Genomic DNA, 17,571 nt, shown 5'->3' with positions numbered 1-17,571 from the left:
AAGGTAATAATAAAATAATCAGAGCTATAGAAACTTAAGTTTAAATAGAATTGGCAGTAGTTCAATTATTACTAGATCATGTATTTCAATAAGATTTCTAGTGTTAGCATTACACCAATTTCATACAATGTTTTATGTAGTTTTTGAAAGGTATACATTTTCATAACATAGTTTGACACTTCTGCTCTTAGAATGTCAACTGGATTGAAATATCTTATACAATGAATTATCAATATTAAATAGAATAAATAAGCCAATCAATCAATATTTTTTAATAATCTATCTGTTAAAATTTTTACCATTATTGTCCAATGTATATTGAAAATAAATATTATAAAAATATATATAGTACCATTACTTTACAGAAGATCCTATGTGTAAAGCTATCAATTTTCACAGAGATGATGTATCAGTTCAAAATTATCTTGACCTAATTCGTGTATGGATGAACGATACAACAAGTCTAGTTGCTATTCGTTCTAGATCAGGACGAGTAGTGGGTACTGTGATTGCAAGAACTAACAGTACTGTGGATAAGAGTACGACATATTCTCGAATTCAAGTTTATATATTTACATAATTAATTAATATTCGCTTTCAATCAGTAAATAATTTAGTTGTTAATTAAATTAAAAAAAAATTTTTATGTTTTTAAAGATTATGCAAGGAGAGTCTTTCGAAAAAATAATGAGCTTGAAGAATAATTTAATTAAACAAGCTGATGTTTTTCATGATTTTTCGTATTTATATTTTATGTGTTTATTCAACTTATCAGAATCGATATTTAAAATCTGCTTTAAGAGAAGCTTGCATTCAAATAGTAATTGCCTCAGAAATTCCTGTCATCGCTGGAATGTTTTCGTCCAGTTATCATCAAAGTTTAGCTGAGAAGCTAGGATTAAAAAAAATTTCAGAAATATTTTACAGCCAGTGGATTGTGAATAATGAGATTATTTTTCATAATCTAGGCATCAAAAATTACTCAGTAGCTTTCATGGGAATGGAAACACCTTCTTTAGATTATTTGATGAATTTACGCCAAGTTAAAGAAAAAGAAATATACGAGAAAGAGGAAAAACGCAGACAAAGCTATCAACATAGAAAGTTATCTATAAAAGAATAAATAATTTATAAGGATGACTTACAGTAAGCTAGTTGATACACCTCTTCCATTGTCTCAAGCAATTGATTTCCTTTGTAGAATTGAAACGTATTCTCTTTGTACCTGAGCAACAAAAATTAAATTAATACTTGAAAGAGTAAAGCAATGAACAGAAAATGTATGACAATATTACAATTTTATTGGAATATTACTCTATGATGATATGCAAAATTATTTTTCTATGAGCTAACATATTTTTGGTAAAAAAAAAATCATGATACAATGTAAGGATGTCTTAAAAAGTACTATCCATGTACAGTAAATTAGTATGTGGACATATTAATTTCTTTTAATTAATATGCATCCATTTGAAATAATTCTAACTTATGGCACATTTCAACACGTTACATACTTACTAAAGTTAATGGTTATTTAACTAATAATTTCGACCAATATCACAAAAACTTTTTGCACTTGATGATAATTATAATCATTGATTGTATGAGTATGTTTTTTACACTACGCATACATTTTATTTTATTGATGCTACTGAATAAATAATTTATATAATAATGCTGTTCAATAAAATTCAGTCAAACAAGTGATTCTAGAAAACACATGAGAATGGACAACGATAAATCTCTTGTAAATGAAACGAAGAAAAGTATTTTCTATCAATTTTCTCTTTAACTCAATAATTTACAATAAATATCTTCAATAATAGATTATTTTAATGCTATTAAACTTTTAAAAACTAAATAAAAGATACCTCGTTGTTAAAATTAATTCTAACGTCAAATGAAATGTGCTCTTCAAGTCCTGTTGGTCGCTATTACGCATGCGTGAACGTAGTCGTTCGACACGAACGCCGGTGTATTCGACTGAAGGTATTTCTCAGAATTGAATGTCGAGTGTCGGTCTAGTTGAACATGACAACAAAATACATATCAGCCGATCTCTAGAGAATAAAATAATAATAAAAACAAGGTAAGTAAATTCAACAAGAGGATAAATATGCAGAAATTATTGTTGGTCAACATTTAAACTTTCTTTATCGTGCTTCTGTTATCTTATCTTCATATTAAAATGGTGAATGCTACAGATTCAATCAATAGTTTGCTAATATTTCTGCTGTAGAAAAGTTATCCACATCAGTTGTCATTTTGATGCTGAATATTCGATAATTTTAAACAAAATATTTATCAAAATAATTTCATTATTTTATTTCAAAGTTGTAAGAGAAAACTTATCCAATTATTACATTTTGTTATAGAATGACATTTAAATAAATAAAATCGACAAAAATAGTCCTTCATTTAGATTAAAAAACTATAAATTCATTTTCAAGTATATTTTATTATGTCACTAAGATGAAATATGTATGTTTTCACGTAAGTCACGTATCATGGCGATGTCAGTTTCGTAACAGGTGTAGCGGGGAAGGTAGCATGAGAAACAAATGAACTATAACCGATCAGTATTATGCATATAACATACTCGATAGTATATTTTTTAATATTTACTATTCAAAATAGTTCTAAGTGTCAAAAACCATATATTATTTTTTAATGATTAGCATTAAAATTACTGTTTGCTGTCCATGTAAAAATGCCAAATGTAGTCAAAAAATGTGAACCCGAATTTCAATGTTCAAAAGCCTTCATGATTAAAATTAATTTTGTTCTGTTTGTTGAGTAAAGTACAAAAGATATTTATCAATAAAAGCTAAAATGGTAATTTATTTGCAACAAAACATATTTTTTTTCATGTTGAAATTTACAGGTAAGAAGTTTCTGGGAGAGGTACAAAGATGGCGTAAGTGGTAGATTTCTAGAACAGTCGGCAGAGTGCGGGAAGGCAACATGCGTGCGCACAGGATGAAAGCATTCAAGTAAGACACGTCCAGTCAGTGCATGGCGGTCCGAGGCTCTTTGAACATATCTCTGTATGAGATTGTCTCACGTGATACATCGCGTTTATTGAGTGTACCTCACGTAGCAGTTGATTTATCATTTATTACCTACCGCTCTAAATTATATACGAAAAAACAATTAATTGTCAAGTGATTATTATCGTTTTATTTAGTGATAGTGTCGTCATCTCAAATTACTTAACACACGAGATCATAGGAATTAATTCTGCTTCACTCCGGTGAGTTCAAAATTTTATTTATCTTTCTCTTTTTTTTCTACTTGTGTATTCGTTTCGCGAGAAGATTAAAACGCCTCCGGCAAGATAAACAATCGTTTTCTTTTTTTTCCAATGGAAAAGTTTCTCAAATTTTTCAAGCTAAAATTCAATGCCGTTAAATGTGCAAAATGATTGATAAGTCAGAAAACAAAAAAAATTTTTCCATGAATCTTTTTCCACTACCAATATTATTATATGCCATAAGATACACATTCTGATTCATTCATTAATACCACACCATTTGATTTAATTGCAAATGCAAAAAATACTGTGAATGAATATTTGTTTTTCATTCAAGTAATTCAATACTTTTAAAAGTTTTTTTGTGATTTTTTTGATTATGTAATCAAATTGCTTCGTGTGTTCAGACAATGTTTCTCAGTTGATGTACCTCCATTGTATCAACAATCACATTGACACTGGTTCGGTGTTCGTATGTTTGATGATATTTAATCCTCAGTTTTTCATCTTCAAGCTTTCAAAATATAAATCACTTGAGTTGTGTACTGAAATTACAGTGAAGTATCATCATAATTCACTTTCGCGAAGCCGTTTTTTTTTTCGTGTTATTCATTGTTCTTATCGGGTATGTAATCTCCAACACCTCGATAATGCGTAATGACAAATTTTGTTCTCTTCTTAGTGTTGTCGTTATGATCATTTTTTTTTTGTTGGTATTGTAATAAAATGAAGGCAGAAATTGTAATTGACTACTTGTGAGCATTATCTGCAACAGTGAATCAAGTAAAATTACAATCGTATCAAGCAATCGATTTAACTAATTAGCGTGACACGTTTCTACCTTTCTCACGCCAATCTTCTTTTAGACAGTCGTGACTTTCATGCTCGTAGTCTTACGGATTTGCATTTTCTATTGAATTATCATGATCACATGCTGGTAGAATATCATAGAGTTAAAGAAGCTGTCGATTGGAATAAATAATATTGATTTAAAAAAAATTTTCTTGTACAAGCATCAAAGCTAAAGATATTCATTAGTTATTTGAGGACTTCTAATTTATGTTCCGGTTTCGTTTTAATTGTATACCAATCATTGGATGATTATTCATCAATGAATTAATTTAAAATCAGCCAGCGTGTTATTTCTCGTTTATAAGAGGAATGAGGTATCAGTGATTGTGGAATTTATTAGCATCAGTTTTAACTGTGCAATTATATTAGTTATTATAATCATTTGTCTCAAAACTATTATTTAATCTAAAATTACGTCTGTACATGAAGGGAACTTGCATATTTCCGACCACTCGAATTTTATCTCGTTTCTTACTTAAAAAAATGATCACTATTTTGTCTAATAGATTTTAAAATCAATTTCTTACCTCATTGTTAAACATTATATATTTCATTGTGATATATTAAATGTGTTGAGAAAATCTCAACTTGTGAATTAACCTAACCGTTTGAGGATAGGGATGATTGTGCCAGAACAGAGCAAATGGAAGTCAGGTTTTATAAAAAATATATTATCGTCATTTTTAGCACTAACAGGTACACAATGTACACTGGGTGACCTTTTGTCACTAAATACAAGAAATTAATGACTTTAGAAATCACTTAATGTCAATTGTAATTACTGAATTTAAATTGAATGTCTCAAAAATACTCAACTTGGTGTGTTCGGTATTATTAACCTCCCACACGAGCTCAGCACGCTTCTCAAGTTGAGGAACAATATGATTGTGCACGTGGCGTTAGCCTATCTATGCAATGCAAAATGAATTTATCGTATTTTCTTGAATTTACTATGAAACGACTTGAATTATTAGTTGATTTCTATTGTAGACTGAAACTTGAATATTTCTGATGATTCACAATAGCACTAGCACTAATGATTGACTCAAAACTTTAAGATTTTTTAGAAAGGAATGTGAATGGCGTGTACACGTGAACGAGAACAGTGAAAGAATAGTGACAGGAACTTCATTAGTCAAAAGGGACACTGAAAATTAGTCAAATGAGTGACTAGATCAAAAAATATTAATTATTTGGTCGATTGGTTATCGACCCAGTCCCAAGATGACCGCCGAAGTTCCTGTCAGCTGGCAAATTCAAACTGAGAATTAATTAATTCTCAATATGCCGCCCGCCATTAGCAACTGGTTGATGATTGTCCTCAAGTTGATTCTGCTGCTGGGCTTCAGGAGTTGGCTCGATTGGTAGAATGGCTAGTTTGACGATTGGTCTGACCAACGTCGTTGTTGGTGTCTTCACCGTTGCTACTCGTGGAAGCCCATCTTGCCCTGGGTGCAATTGAATTATCCTCACGAGTGGCCATTTCGTGGGGGGAAATCTTTCATCTGTCAGCAAGGCTAATGTACCAACTTAAATTGTTCTGTTCCTGAAAAACAACTTAGAAATAGCTTGTAGTTTTTGTAAATAAGATTGTGACCAACTGTATCAGAACTGCTGTGATTGTCGTTGAATCATCCGCCATCGATTTTGAGTTGAATGTACAGGTTCTGAGACTGATGGTTCAGGAACAGTGTTGATTGCTGACCCGATAAAAAAGTGTCCTGGAGTGAGTGCTTGAATGTCTTCTGGGTCATCATTAATTGGGTCTAGAGGTCTTGAGTTGAGAATGGCTTCTATTTGAGTCAGTGGTGATCTCTTCAAACGTGAAGAAAGATTCTTTTATTATTCTCGTCAAATGAAATTTAAGTGATTTCACTACTGACTCCCACTTGCCACCCATGTATGGTGCTGCAGGTGGGTTGAATGACCATTGAGTGCCGTTGGTGATGATGAATCTAGAAATGACCTTATGTTCTCTGGTGAATTGTGTGAATAGTTTCTTGAGTTCTATATCAGCTCCTATGAAATTTCTGCTACAGTCAGAATAGATTGTCGGGCATAATCCTCGTCTAGAGGTGAATCTTCTGTAGGCAGCAATGAATGCTTCAGATGAATAGTCACTAACTGCTTCCAAGTGAACTGCAGAAGTTGACATGCAGACAAATACACAGACCCAAGCTTTTCTTGTCTTGGCTTCTCTGCCTGATGATGTTTTGATTGTGAATGGCCCAGCATAATCTATGCCAGTATAAGAGAATGGCCGTGAAGGAGTGATACGTGATTGTGGCAATTGGCCCATGAGTTGTTGTGCTCTTATGCCTCTTTGTCGAGTACATTCGATGCACCGAAGAATGAATGTTTTTACTGGAGCTCTTCCACCAATGATCCAGTAACGTTGTCTGATTGTTGTGAGTGTAAGTCAAGTGCCACCATGTAGTGTGATTAAATGATAATGTCTAATAATAAGAGTGGTGAACGGTAAATGTCGAGGTAGAATTGATTGATGTTTTGAATCATGACTCAACTGAGCATGCTGAAATCGTCCTCCTACTCGTAGAACTTCTTCTGAGTCAACGTATGCTGTGAGTCTGTTGAATGAATGGTTTGGTGGAAAATGTTGATTGTTGGATAAAGTCCTGATTTCTTGGTAAAAATGTGCTGCTTGAGTAACTTTATCCAGAAGATTCTTGCCTTTTCGATGTCATCGGTTGTGATTGATGCTAAAGGACTGGTAACTAGTGAATGTCGAAGTCTTGAAGTAAATTTTATGATTAGGGCGGTGATTCCAAGTAACTTGTTGTTACTTAAACTCGTCAGCTGGTGGTGAATTTACTGGCCAGTTTTCTTGATTTTCAGCTAACCAAGTGGGTCCCCTCCACTATAGCGAGTAATCTTTTAATTGAGTGGCTGTAATGCCTCTTGAAGCACAGTCCGCTGGATTTTCCTTGCTAGAAATATGGTGCCAGTGCGCGTCCGCAACTAGTTCTTGAATTTGCACTACTTTGTTCCTAACAAAGTCCTGCATTCGAATTGATCCATGAATGAGTGATTGAAGAGTCCGTCCATAAGTGAATTGAATGTATGTTCACTCTGTGGAGTGTAGCTTGAACACACTTTGTGAGTGTCGCTAGAATTAACGCAGCTGTTAACTCTAGCCTAGGGATCATGATTTGTTTGATTGGTGCTACTTTAGTTTTCGCACAGATGAGTGTGATTTTGGGCCCTGTGGACGGTGAATTGATTTTAAGGTACATTGCTGCAGCCATCGCAAGCTGTGAAAGATCAGAGAATCCATGAATTTCTACAGTTGAATGTCTGGTTGTGTGAATCCATCGTGGAAGTGAGAGCTCATGAAGTTGCGTAAATTCTTCTCTGATGACCCACAGACATGGAAAATAATACGCAGTATACGCAGACGATCTAATCGTTATCATTGATGGCAATTCAAGGGAGACACTTGAAGCCAAAGGACAGGTAGTTGTTGACACAATACTCAATTGGTGCAAGAATGCCAAGCTCGAGCTGTCAAAAACGAAGACGGAAGCAATCTTCATGAAGAGAGAAGTAAAACTCAGAGGCAAGAGAAACTACAGAGAATATAAGCCACACCTAAGAAGAAAGAAAGACAGGCATGAATGTAAACCGCCTAAGATTACAATAGATGGCAACAGGATAAAATACCCAGAAGCGGTTAAGTATCTGGGGGTTTGGTTCGGCAGAGATCTTAACATCTCCATGCATATTCATAAACGACGGGCGCAAGCGGAAAAGTTATTCCACAAAATAAGGCGCCTTTCGCGAATGCGTTGGGGACTTAATTACCATACCTGTCTAACTCTATATAGGGGGTACTTCCTGCCGGTGATTGCTTACGCGTCTCCGACATGGAGCGATTTGTGCAATGCTAAAGACTGGTTGACGCTTGCGGCCGCACAGAGGAGCGTTTTAGGAGTTGTGGCGCATGCTCGCGCAACCACCCCGAGAGACGGCCTCTGCGTGGCGGTGGGCGTCCCGCCTATACGCATAGCGATTAATGATCTCAACGCGCGATATACACTTCGTATCGACGAAGTAGTAACGTACAACGGCACTAGAATCTCCCTAAACGACAATACGTCAGGGGAGACGACGACGCCGATAATGAACCTCAGATTGCAAACAATTAGAATATGGCAGGCAGAATGGGATGCATCTGAGACGGGCCGCAAAACATATCACTTCTTCCCGAACATAGCAGACAGGCTCGATAATCAGTGGATACGCCTGAACAATATAATGACGCCAATATTCACAGGACATGGTATATTCCGAGCACACCGTGCACAATACGCCACCGAAACAGACCCAACCTGCCCTAATTGCAATAGGGGAAATGAGGACACAGTGGAGCACTTCCTGCTGCACTGTCCCGCATATAGAGACAGACGCACGAGTCTCATGGCGGTCATACATTCGGAAACGAATGTTGACCTCAGATCGACATGGTCTGAAATAGCGCCAAAGTTTGTCCAAACAAAAGACCCATGTAGGGCCTTCGAACGATTTGTCAAGAGATGCGAGGAAGAGAAATTGTTCGAGGAAGTTAGAAGAATCCGCGAGGCGGTAAGAGAGAAAAGGAGAGTAGCGCGAACTGGAGCGGCAATGCCCAACACACAGAGTACACAGAACCCTCCACCCCACTAGAAAACGGTCGTAGTGGATTTGGGGACCTTAAAACGTGAAGATATGTCAAAACTAGCGATTCGCAAAATCGGACCCATTACTATAACTTCCCACTGGGAAGTTAAAAACTTTAATATACTTTAATATTTCAGGAAACATCAAAAACTAACCATTTTCTTCTTTCAGCTGTTGACAATATAACGGTGCTCCCCTCACACCACAAACAACTGGGGCCGCCGACCAAAGCGGATAAAACTGGTACTACGGGAGACTGAAATCCAAGCCCGCATCCGGAGCTGCAAAGTCGAAAAACGATATGCAGAGAGCCGGGTGTTTTCAGTCAATTGAGGTTGGACTCGTAGTGGTATGTCGTAAGGCCTTGGGCTAGATGCGTGTATCCTCGTGCCTTTATAAAGGCACAAGTATATCACGTCCCAAATAACGCCGTCACTAGAAGTAGAGTTATCCCCAGAGTTATGCCCTATAAGGCGAGGTACTCAAACAAAATGTCCTTCTCAGGATTGACTGATGAGTTTGGTGCTACTGGACCAAGAATTAGCCAACCAAAGATAGAAAGTTGAGCTATAGGAGCTGTTGGAGAATGATATATGATAATTTGCTTGATGATTTGTCCATTAAAGTCCAAGTAGAATGTCTATTGATTGTGGAATGGTGAATGTTGGATCAGCTAGTGTTAATCCATTGAGTTGCGACCAATGATTGTTGGGATAATTACATGACACTTTTGGAATTAAAGCTGTCAACTGTTTCATAATGTGAGCTCGAATGTATACTGAATGACTGGATAATAATGATTGTAGCTCGTAGAATATTACACCTTTTGTTTGAGTGAGCTAAGAGCTTCCCACTCCTCTTATGTTGTTTGTCTGATGGTGTTTTCTCAGTTGCAGCAGATTGGCTAGTTGAGTTGTGATTAGTGTTAGCTCTGATCCAGGATCAATGAGCACTCGTGCTATGCAACTCCCTGAAGGTGAATTGGCTCTGACTTTTGCTGTTGCTAACAGCGTTGAATGATCTTCATGTAGATAATTTGGAATTGTTTGACTAGAGCAGATTGCTCTCGTCGATGATTGTCTGCTAGGTTGAATTGAATTAACGTCACTTGATTGTTGATTTTGTGTGCTATTATTAGTTGAATGTTGATTGATTGTCTTGTGGTCATTCTGACCTTTTGATTGTCCTAGATGATTGTGCTGCTTCTGAACTTGTCCTTTGGACCATTCCGACTGAACCTTTAACCCTTCTGAGGCCGAAACCTCGTGTGCTAAGGTCATCCAGTCAGTTTGACCCTCCAGAGTAAGTCCATCGGCAAGCTTGAATGTCTGTGAATTGTTTGAATGTTCTTCGAGGACTGCTTCGTCTCCTCACTGCTGTAAAGTTGAAGGCTGAGTGTCTGATAGTGATTGTTGTGATGATTGGGCCCCGGAAGACGCCTGATTGCTGCTGCCTGATGATTGTCGGTGCAAAAGTGAATGGAACATTGTATGGTGTTTGGAGTTGCACTCCTTACATCTGTTCTTGTGGGTGCGAAAGCTTCCTTATCATTACAGAATGCTCCCCAGCTGCTATCTGATGCATCCGAGAAGATTTCAACACTAACCTGATTGTATCTAAAAGGATTGTAACCTGTATCTATATGATTCAACCACCATAACATATCCCTCTTCAGTTTTGTGTTCAATGAAATAACCTCATCATAACTGCAATAGTTGTTGAAACACAAAAGTTCGTGTCGGTTTAACAGTTTAGTATATACCCAAGAATACTGAATGGCTGGGGCCACGGAGACTAATAAACCGATGAGTTTGGCGAAATCTCGTAGTTTACAAAACCTGCAACTTGTCGTTAAAACTAGACAGCTCTTTTCATAGTATACTATGAAACCGCAATACTCTAGTAGATACTTTTGAGCTCGAACATTGGCTTGACACTCTTCAAATGTCTCGCCAGAGCAAAGAATATCGTCAAGGTATATTACTGAGATGAAGTTTTGAGACCTTAAGTATTCCATAACAGGCTTTAACATTTTTGTAAAAACATAGGGAGCCGTCAACAACCCAAATAGAAGACAATAAAACTTGTAAAATGTAGCATTAAATTCAAATCAAAGAAATTTTCAATGTGATTCGTGTAAAGGAATTCAGAAATAAGCATTTTTTTAATGCAGACATGCCATAAAACAATCTTTAATTAGCAACTTGTATGCTGTTCGACAGTCTTCCATTTTAAAATTTAATGTCTCAACAAATTCATTCAATTTTTTTAAATTTAAAATAAATCATTTTTCTTCGTTAGATTTTGGTACCAAGAAAATGCCTGATAAAGAATTATCTTTTTCAGGCTTACATTTTGAGATGGCTCTAATTTTTAACTTACTGATAGACCTGATGAAGTCAATTAATTCTTGCTTTGATTTTGAAGAGACTAGAGGTCTTTAAGACTAACTGGAGGAGTCACAAAAGGAATTTTGTAGCCCTTTGTCCATGCTTAAACTATTGGGTCCCTAGTAGCCCTGGACCAATTTTTCGTAAAGAGACTTAAGCGTCCTGAATACTCTACCTCTTCTACTTCGTCTTCGTGGTGGACTTCTTGTCCGTTGTCTGATGACGAGTGTTGTTTCTGGTCTGATAACGAGGTTTCCCTGCATCGGTATAGAACCACGATCTCCGATGCAGGGACTTTCAGTTTAAATGTTCCTTGTCGTTTATAGGACCTTTAGAATTATTAATCTTATTAGATGTCTTCTTTGATTGATTCCAGAAGTATCAACGTTTTCCTTTTGTTCCAAATCTGCACCAGATTTTTTGATGATCTTGGCCGATTTCAATTCATCTGCAAAATTCTCCCGAAAGAGAAATTGATCTCGCTCCGTTTTAATTAAAGTTTCTTTTATGTCTGTATTGATAGCAAATGGAACAAAGTTACGCCGTGTTTTTGTATCACTGAAATGACTGCCACATGAGATACGACAGGCATCGTTGACTGGTTCAAGGATTTCTTCATAAGAAGCTTGTTTGAGCACTAGCATATCTGATTTACGTGCTGAAGCTGCAATAGCGATGCCGATCTGCTTTTGTTTCTACATCAAGGCTGCATCTCTTTGTACAAAAGATTCCGTAACTGCTGCCTGAACCTCTGGATTTAGGTTAGGGGCTATTAATAAGTCACAATTGCTAGGAATAATGTAAGGTATTTTCCGGGAATCTTTTACTGTTTATGTGAGTCTAAGCCACTACTTAAAATTTTTTGCCGTCCACGAGCTATAACTTTGTGAATCTCTTTTCCAAACTCTATGTCTTCTTTAAAAGCATCACCTAAAATGTTATATCTTCATCCAATGGATCACCAAATACGTTTTCCGCCATATTGATTATTTCCTCTATCACGTCTGTATTTCTACATATGGTACCACTTCAGAATTTTGATTCATTATGACTTCTTTTTCAGCCACAGATGTCGTTATTAGATCTTGGAGATTCAAAATCTCCTCTGGACCGTTAGGTGTAACAGGCGTGACTGCCAAAGATAGCCGATTCTCAACAGGATCATTTCCTTCTTAAAAAAGCTGTGCAAGTTACGCATAGAAGCGTACTACAATATGTAAAAATGAATAAATCACGTTAAATAAAGCGATGAAGAAGCATAATGGTAATCAGTAAATCATCTTCGCAAGGTTGCCTGACGTTATCAAGTGGTTGTAATGTAATTGCTTGTCAAGCTATATTTTGACAAAATCTTATTACATTAAGAATTACTAGAAATACACTGCGCGCTCAAAGAGTGCGCAGTCTCAAGTCAACAACGTAAAAAATTTTTTAATTGTTAGTTATTCCAAAAATTCAAGAATAAAACTGACTAATCAGCGCACGAATAAAATAGTTACGCTTTTCTGATTGGTTGATTCAAATTTGTCTTCTTTAATGATGGTTTTTTTGTATTTAATACGGTAATTTACAATCGTGTTTTTGTTATCATCATTGACTTGTAATCTCTATGATCTTTAGTAAAAATATTATAATTGTACTTAAAGTCTCACCCTTAAGATTACATATGTAGTACTACTTTTTCTACCTTCAATGTCACGTTCGTAGGGTTAAAATTTTTTAAAATTTCTTAATATTCGTGGGTTAAGTACCCCGTGTACCTGTGGCGCCTTCGAGCGGTCCTGTTAACCATTATATTTTTTCGTGCCAAACGTGTCACATGTAAAGTTTTTTCTCCACGTACGATTTTCTTTCAATATATATTAAATAGAGGAAAATAATAATAAAAAATGGGAAAACATAAGAGAAAAGCATCTTCTTCTGATAAGGAAAATTACAGGTTTAAAAAAAGACTAAAAAGATTGGAAAAGCTAATAGAAGAGCGGTTTTAGCCATTTCAGCAAACGAATACGGCGGATTCTGGGCAGAATGATAGAGATAATGGCGTTGCACGTACCCAACAGCATAAAAATAATGATGATGATAAGTTTATGTTTATATTACAGAATCAGACGGCTGAGCTTACACGTGAGGTAAGACAAGGACCGAAAGTTGTCGTAATGAACAGTCTCTACGAAGAAATTATCGATGCAAATGTGAGTAATGGGAGTTATCACATGTTATAGGACCAAGCAGCCCGTCACACATGTTTTCCCCTTCAAGAGCAGTTGAGGCTCAAAGTCAGAATGAAATCGGAGAGGATGAGGTTCTTACAGTCTCAGAGCCAGTAAGCAACCTAGACAACGATGTTGGGAATGAGAAGGAAATTTAGAAGGAGAGTAATGCTAGTGAGAACGATCAAAATGTAATCGTTCCACCACTCGAAAAGGATATTATTGAAATAATCGGCGAACAACCGGGAGACGCTGAAAAAAAGTTGGAGTTGTCATCTCATATTACTTCAACGTGGAAAGTATGGTTAAAGACGAAGATGGTTAAAGAGGAAAAAGTGAGTGTTGTTTGGAGGCTCCAAAACTTAACCCGGAAGTAGCAACATCAATTAAGGAAGCAGCAAATAAACAAGATATGTATTATGCGATCACTCAGAACCTGGCTGGATCAGCCTTATCACCATTAGGGTCAGTAATAGAACCGTTAATGTTAAAACAGAGTCTAGATCTTAATAAAATGTTGGAAAGATTATAGGAGGCATCCCAGCTCATAGCGGAGTTGCATCGTAGTCAAACATATGCTCGTAGAGCATGTATTACATCGGGTTTGAATAAAACTTATTCTGATTTGTTGGAAAAAGCTGAGGTTGATACTTTTTTGATTGGAGAAAAATTAGAAGACAAAATTAAAGAACTTAAAATTGTTAATAAACTTGGTCAGGAGATTAGAATACAACCTCCGGTCAAAAAGTTAGTATTATATCGAATCAGGTAAACTACAAGGGCCCGATTGCATCAAAAACATCGATACAACCGGACAACAAACCCAAGTATTCAGAGAAGACGTCTTACCAGCGATCCAACACCAAGTCGAACAGTCACCCCAAATCTCAGAATCAGTATCAATTACGAAGTCGTCAGGGCAGGAACTAGAGATGGTAGAAGAGGAAAAGGTAAATAAGAGTGCAGGAAGGCTAAGGCAGTTTGTGAAACGATGGGCCACAATAACTTCAGATGATTTCATTTTAAAATGTATACAAGAGTACAAAATACCATTCGCGTCAATAGTATATCAGAAGGCTCCGCCACCTATGCGCAGTTGGTCATTACATGAATCATTACCTATACGAAATGAACTTAATAGGGACTGATGATTTTTTTAAATTTCTTAATATTCGCAGGTTAGGTACCCCGCGTACCCGTAGCGCCTTCACGCTGTCTTGTGAACCATTTCTTTTGAAGTTTCCTTTGTAAAAAAAAAAAACAAAAATTTGTATTGGGGCCAGGGTATATACATTCCTCAAGGAATTAGCTGTTAAATAAATTAGGTGGGTCTGTTTTAAAATTTTAACTCTAAAAACGTGACATTGAAGAGAGAAAAAGTAGTATTACATATGTAATCTTTTCGGGCGACACTTGCGTATAATTGCGATCGAACTTCACCCGCCTTCGGGTTTTAATAAATAGAATGAAATCATAATTGTAGTGTACCAAGCGTTATAAGAAAAAAGGAAGTCGCACGTTAGTCTCAACAGTTCAAACATATATCTAGCACTAGTTAAACGAATTTGATAAAACCAATACATGAATAATGATTAAATGCATTTATTTCCACACCACCCAAGAGGTAGAATGTGAAGCACTTTTTTTTTACATAGTATCCTCTGTAGACCTAATCCATAAATCTGCGAATTAATTAGCTATTCTTGTACACTACTCAATCAGTCGACGAAGTCGATTGACTAACTGCGACAAACACTATCTTCTGGTCAATTACGTATCCTCTGCCACAATGATAATAATCTGCTGCAACGTAGTTTTGAAATACCACACTTACACAATAACCTAAAAGAAATGTCTATTCCTCCCTCGAAGTCTGCAGCTGTATCGAATGAGACTGACTCCTTCGTTCATCATTATGGGCGTCCTTCGATGATGAAGATCAGCTGAAACTCACTTTCAACACTTTTGTTATAATTGGGGTCAACTCACCTACATCGACTGCATTTGATATCACTGAAAAACTGTCGACACTTACACTATTACCTGATAGAGTCGATTGCTCCCTCAAAGTCTGAAACTAAATCCAGTGAGACTGACGCCTTCGTCCGTCACTACGGGATTTCCTTGATAATGATGATCTGCCAAAACTTACATTCAACGCTTTTGTTATAATTAGGGTTAACTTACCTATATCCACTGCACTTTATATCACAAATACCTTTGAACCATTAATCTACATCAACTTGATTAATCGAAGCTTCTGTAAAATACTTAATTAATTTTAGTTGGAAATCAGGAAATTAAAAACCCACTATCTAATGGTAATTCAATTTATTCCAATTTATTTTGCTACAAGGTAGAAATCATTCCTAATTTCACTTATGTTTCACTATTCTTTAATTGTGAACATTCGTCTCACCAGATTATTTACTCGTAGAATTTACAAACGATTATTCTCTTTTTTATTTTTGTACATTATTCAATAAAAAAAATTTGATATCATACTGCTGCTTATTTGACTAACTTTACACTATTTCACTGCCAAACTACTGTCATCACATGTTGCATCTACTGAGCACTCTGAGACAAGTTATTATTCACTAATAGAAGTTGTTAACGATCCACATGAAGAGATATTTATTGCACAAATCACTAAAACTCACTGACTAGAAGCGTTTTGGCAAGCCTTCTTATACCGTCGTCCATCAGTGGAACGGATTTTAAGATGAAAATCCATTGGTGAAAATTAGCAAGCGTAGGGGATGCAGGTAGAGTGGACCTAATCATTTAGGGTAGTGATGTGAACGAAAAGTGTGACCGTCGAGTGACCGTCACGTGACCGTCACATGACCGTCGCGTGACCGATGGAAAAAAATGACCATTGGTCAGAAAATTGAGGATTCAAATCTCCCACTTTTTTCATTCTTTATTCTTGCGCCATCTCTAATAATTGTGATATATGTTAAAGTGCTTCATTATTATATTAAGGAAAAAACAAAGGTAAATTAAATGATATTACAATTAATATTAATTTTTATTATAAAATATAAAGTTCAAAATCTACATTTGATTTCAGATTTTCGTGACGATGCAGTTGAAAAAGATTGTTTATGACAATTTTACGATCTTAGATCGCCAACCTAACCAAAAAATGATTTCTTATCGATGCAATCATTGTTGCAAAAGTTACGCTCAACATATTACAAGAATGGCACAGCATTTACTCCAAGATTGTAAAAGTAGTCCTGAATTTGTGAAACATGAAATAAAACGTCAACTAAAACAGAAGAGAAAAAATGAGAAGAGTGATATACTATCAGATGAAGATACTAGTTCTGAGTCAAATGGTCCAAGTACTTTATGTAGAAATCAAAACATCACCAATTTTTGTGATAACATCACAAAAAACGATCAATTATCTGCTGAAAATCTTCTAGCTGTTGCAATATTTACTTCTGGAACACCATTAAGCATCACAGAAAACGTACACTGGCAAACATTCATACGATTTTTGCGACCAACATTTCAACTACCTTCAAGACATATAATATCTGGACCACTGTTAAATAGTATTTACCAATCAATTCAAAAAGAAGTTAATAAGTGTATTAATAATGCCCGTTTTGTTGGATTGCAATGTGATGGATGGACAAACATAAGAAAAGAGGGTATAGTGAACTTTATCATCACAACACCGAAACCTGTTTTTTTTAAGACGGTTTCAGCAGCTGATAAGATTCAAAATGCTGAATTCTATGCTGAAGAAATGAGTACAGTAATTATGGATATAGGTATTGATGAAATTCTCAGTATCTGTACTGATAATGCTGCTGTCATGAAGCCAGCTTGGAAAATAATAGAGAATCGATTTAACACAACTAAAATTATTTTTTATGGGTGTGTGGTCCATATATTGAACTTATTACTAAAAGATATAGCTGCATTACAGTCAATCAAAGCCCTACTCCATTCAGCTACTTCTATTGTAAATGAAATTTAAAAAAAGCATCTACTTATTGCTACATTTAATAAAATTCAAAGTCAAATGTCAGAAAACAGCAGAATTTCATTAAAAAATCCTGGTCAGACCCGTTTTGGATCGACTGTTATTTGTATGGATAGTTTATTATCTAATAAATAGACTTTACAAACTTTGGTAGTAACTCCGACAGTACAGCCATATTTA

General features: G+C 35.8%; 1 long non-coding RNA gene and 1 pseudogene across 1 annotated transcript in view; both read left to right on the top strand.

Annotated features, from left to right (window-relative positions):
* The first annotated feature begins 373 nt into the window (after positions 1 to 373).
* Positions 374 to 1,578, top strand: LOC118072223 (uncharacterized; annotated as a pseudogene).
* A 1,423-nt stretch (positions 1,579 to 3,001) lies between these two features.
* Positions 3,002 to 17,571, top strand: part of LOC118072221 (uncharacterized) — a 68,181-nt gene continuing 53,611 nt past the window's right edge. The window contains exon 1 of the long non-coding RNA XR_004690995.1: positions 3,002 to 3,253. This is a non-coding gene — a long non-coding RNA (uncharacterized lncRNA). The remainder of the gene's footprint in view (positions 3,254 to 17,571) is intronic.

This window comes from Chelonus insularis, unplaced genomic scaffold (assembly GCF_013357705.1).
Source record: "Chelonus insularis isolate UGA/USDA-ARS -01 unplaced genomic scaffold, ASM1335770v1 contig_89_pilon, whole genome shotgun sequence".
Lineage (NCBI taxonomy): Eukaryota > Metazoa > Arthropoda > Insecta > Hymenoptera > Braconidae > Chelonus > Chelonus insularis.
The sequence above is the reverse complement of the archived record's forward strand: the minus strand, read 5'-3'. Positions and strand labels throughout refer to the sequence as shown.